Source organism: Diabrotica virgifera, chromosome 5, assembly GCF_917563875.1.
Source record: "Diabrotica virgifera virgifera chromosome 5, PGI_DIABVI_V3a".
Lineage (NCBI taxonomy): Eukaryota > Metazoa > Arthropoda > Insecta > Coleoptera > Chrysomelidae > Diabrotica > Diabrotica virgifera.
This window is the reverse complement of record NC_065447.1, coordinates 174,703,493-174,708,626: the sequence shown is the minus strand read 5'-3', so window position 1 is coordinate 174,708,626 and position 5,134 is coordinate 174,703,493.

Here is a 5,134-nt window from a genome sequence, read left to right as displayed (position 1 = left end):
AATCTGGCAGTAAAAGTTGGTATTAATCAGGTTATTTTAGCAGGCCGTTCATATTATAATTATTAACATTCCAAAGTTTTACTTTAATGAAATTAAAATAATATTAAAAATAAAACTTCATTGGGATCAAGTTTCTGACACCTTCGTGCAGTGGCGACGCGTGACTTTTTCTAAAGTGTTACCAAAAGCAGATGTAAAAAATCTTATTTAAAAAAATTATTTTGAACCTCCCAAATATAAGTTTTTGTTTATTTGCAAAAATGTTAATAATAACAGAATTCTATAAAGAGGAATTTGTCATTAATCCATTTAAAAAGCGTTTCTCAATGGAAATTAAAGAAAATGAGGACATTCAATCGTGCAATTGGGAATTTCTTTGGCAGGTTTTAATCCGCTTCATTGCTGAAAAACTGCTGTCAATGGATGCACTTGCAGCCAAAACTGTTAAAAATAGGTTTGCCAATTTAAGATCTTCCTGAAATGCATTATCAAGTTATCGATATAATCTGGATTATTAAAATGACCTGTGAATTCTGTTATTGACTTTACTCTGTCAAATTTCTGTCCATATAGCTTTACAAATTGATGAAAGCCATCTGGGATTTTATTTGTGTTATTTTTAAAATTGTCAAAATCATAATATATTGCCAAACACTCGAGATGCTTTACTTTAGAAAACCTATTTTTAAGTTGAATAATCATAGTGTCAACAATTTAAAAAAATCGTCAACGACACTCATTAATGTTTAATTGCACGCACACTGTAATGGGTAAATAACCATTGTAACCATTCCAAAAAGTGGTAACAAGAGTTATATTATTCACAGTCTACAGCACCATAATAGCTCATCCAAGCCTTCGCCTTTCAAAATTTTCAGAAACGAGCCGTTTACGCCCGTCCGACCGATTTCGTTACCACAAACAAAAGTGGTAACAAAATAACCTGCAACCGAGTCGTCGCATAAACTCGTCAATATTTTCGTGTGTCTAGTTGGCTTTTTACTGAATTACTATTAATTAACACTACTATTTCTACTGTAAAAAAAATAAAATGGAATTATTTCACAGTAGTCATAAAATTGTTTGCAAGGTTCTTAACTGTTACCAATGGTAGCAGTGGTTACATGGACGCTTAGACAGTGCCTTCGTGGTTTCTAAAATTTGCAAACCAACGAATGCTGCAGCAAAGAAGACTGAGAGAGATATACAAGTTGCATCTCACATCTCGCCTGTCCAGCGCGGCAAAGTTTTAACGAAAAATAGTCCCGCTACTCAGCTAGGAGTAAAACTAATAAAAATAAATAATTATTTCGTTGTAAAACGATACAAGTGCCGTCTTTTATTTCAGTCTGTTCAGAGAGTGCCATAAGCACTCTTAACCGGTTTCTAACCTTCTTAGGTTCTCATCAGAGAGTGCATATATCTCTAACTATCTCCATTGATTATAAAACCAGCTATCTCTGAACAAACTGAACCAAATCGGGCTGCTAGTATCGATTCCAAACGAAATAATACGACCGTCGTGGCGACCGACATCTGTTGATATGGATTTCCATGTTTTGTTAATATTTTGTTGTCTGCACTGCACATATTGCTCATTTTATCGTTTCTTATTTCACCTAGTTTTTAAAATTTTTCCGTTTATTAATTATTATTATTAATTATTAACTTACTTGTTGTTATTCGGCTTCGTTCCATTCTACTTTTCTATTTCTTACCCAATTTTTGATGTTCTTCACCTTGTATCTTCATTGTATAGTTAGGAACTTCTAGTTCTGTCCCATAGTGTCTTATTACCATCGATTTTTTTCTAAGGATTTTTATCTTAGCTGTTTCTAACAATTTTTTGTTCTGTCTGTGTCAGGTCGTGTTTCTGGTGCGTATGGCATTATTGGTCTGATGACTATTTTGTAAATTCTGTTGGCTTCTGTTGGCTGTATTCACTTGATCTTCCACTTCTGTTTTAAGTTTCTGGTAGCAAAACAGTGTGATGCCTGGTTGTCTAAGAGCCTGACAGGAAAACTTTGCTAATCATTTTAGGCATCGTAAGACTCCATAACTTAAATAGTGGAACCTAAACGAAAACGTATGATCACTAGAGAATAAAACTATGAGCACTCTAAACGTATGACCTATACCGTCAGCTGGGGTAAGATTGGCCCAAATTTAAGGGTTTTAGAACATTAAGTGGCTACCAGCCTTTTGAAATTGGTAATATTGATTTTCAATAATTTTTATTATGTTAACCAAACATGTACGCTTATAATGAAACCAAATTAAAACTTCCAATTTTGTTCTATGAATATATTTTTTTTGATAAACCATTTTATGATTTTAAACCATATAAAACCAATGTATTGCATTTGTTGGGCCAAAGTTAAACAAAACAATATCATTCCCTGGCTTATTGTTATCAAGTTTTACCTGGGTTTTACTTTGAAAACATTCCTGAAATGAGTTTTAATGTAAAATAAAAAAAAACAAACTTCATTGTTGATCAAAATGGTATTGTATTGTTACAAGCAATAAGTCAAAATTCTCACAAATCATGAAAATTTACTAAATTCCAAAAGTTCTAAATTAGGCAGGTACTTATAAAACAAAATTTTCCAGTTCTGGAACGTGAAACTGGTTTCTTTTTGAAGCCATTCGAGGGGGATTAATCTTCTCACAGACTTCTTCCCAGTCGTATGTCAAACAATCTTGCTTTTCTGGCCACCGCCAAAACTTCAGCCTTTCCTCCATGCACTCTACAGTAGGTCCATTAGCACTTAGGCTCACAATTTTGCCAGGGTATTTTTGTCCATTATACTTGATAACCACAAAGTTGTCAATGGCCAAATCCTCAGGTTTTAAAATCTCTTTTGCCTTTTCTTCGGGAGGATTGGGCCTACGAACTGTTGCACCAGACTCTTCCCGGACAATTTCTTCTAAATCAGAAAATGTTTCACTTTGACCATCAGACTCTAACACCATTTGGACATCACCTTCGTCTGAAGAAGATTCAAGCCTTTTTTTGTTCTCTTTTTGGGGACTTTGACAGCACTTTTGCTTGTCTTCTTTGACGCACTGGTAGAGGGTTTGGGGGTTGATTCTGAAATCGAAGCTTCAACATCTTGAAATGTAATACTCTTGCCAGCGGGCACTTGCAATTTCTTCTTTTTCCTTTTTGGACCGTCTTTAGTTAAGAACTCGGCTCTTTTCTTGTCTAACTGTTCAATGAAAGCTTCTCCTACAGCATCTCTATCTATAGGTTGGTTTTCTGGTAAGCGATCCAGAAGTTTTTGCTTGTTCAAGGGATAGATTCCACATTTAGCAAATCCAGCCATCAAATTCTCTCCTTGGTTTTCAGCCAAACTTGCCATCAGTTCTTTCAATAACGTTGGAAAGGAATCTTTAGGGATGGTTGGAAATTTGGACCCTGAGTCAGACTCTTTCCACTTACGTAGGATTCCGCGCCATAACCTTTTCATCGGGGCAAAAAAAGCTACATCCAACGGTTGAGTTAGCTGGGTTGAATTTGGTGGAAAACAAACAAACCTCACATTGTGCTTTTCACACAGCTTAAGCACATGAACACTGATATGTGAAGATAAGTTATCCCCAATGATAACTTTTGGGCCATCTTGATTTTTAACACTAGGCAAGAAAGTTGATTCAAACCAGTCCTCAAAACATACAGCATCGAACCATCCACTTTTTGAGCGATTGTAACGAGCTTCTTTAGGCCCATTTTCCATCCAAGTAGACCACATATGCTCCGCCTTATAGACAACATATGGAGCCAAGAGGTCACCTGCAACATTTCCAGACATCATAATCGAGGTTGCACTTTTACTATGATTGCATATGTTTTCCACATATTTTGCACCCCTCTTACAGATGACTTTTTTGTTCCCAGGGTCATCTGTAAGATTTGTATCGTCATAATTATAGATGTGAGTCGGGGGAACGTCTCTGACCACTTCTTTTAGGTTCTCCATGTAATCTTCAATTAGGGAAGCATTTATCTCGGCTCTAACTTTTTTAATGTTAGAACTAATTCGGCAGGTCAAGTTCGCGTGTCTCTTTAAAAATGCTTTCGTCCATTCATAGCCCGGGAGATTTTGTTTTTTTTTTTTTTTTTTTTTTTTTTTTATATGGCTTTGGCAGTTTGCCATACAGCCAGTTACATGCTTTTTTTTTAATCTCATTAGGAGCAGTAAAAAGTTTATGAATTATTTTCAATTAAATATAGACTAGAATAGATAAAATCAATACAACAATTAGTGAAAAGAAGAGAAAATTTTATATATATACATACACATTAACAAGGGTCACACGCTTCACGTCCAGGGGCCCATCAGGACATTATAATATAAAACATATACAGGAAAACTAGGCCACGGTAAATAGGATTAAACATATAAAGGAGAGAAAACAAAGGTAAACAGTAAAAACAAATTATTATTATTTTTTTTTTTTAACTAAAGAAAAATATTACATTTGGCCAAAAAATCGATTATGCAGTCGTAAATTAATCTGTTTTGAGTCGCTAGAGCAGATAAAACGTTAAACGGAGATTTACCGGTAATGTGAACTATATTATTATATAATAAGGTGGATTCCAGATTATTTTTGGCACAACCAAAAATTACATGATCTAGGTCACCTTCTACTCCACATTCCACACAGTTTTTACTCTCAACCACATGAATTCTTGCAAGATGAGCAGGAAAGCAAGCATGTCCAAATTTTAGCCTAGATATCGTTGTTATATAACGCCTAGGGACATTATAGGTTCTATGCCAATGTGTAACAGGGACAGTTGTGTGTAAAGAAGTGTATCTATTTGGGTTGGTAAAGCAAAACTCAGACCATAGGTCACTCCATTTATGTTTCAAGGCTGCCTTACGTGTGGCAACCAAATCAGAAATACTTGGTAGATATTTTGTGGTTTCCCCTGAATAAATACTTAATTTGGCTAAATGGTCCACATGCTCATTATGTTTAATCCCACTGTGTGCTTTTGCCCATATAAATATCACATTTTTTTTTTATTTTCTTTAAATTGTTTCACCAATTTTTTAATTAATATTATATAGGGAGATTTTGTTTAAACTGACAGATATGGACCCCTTTCTTATCTAAGTAA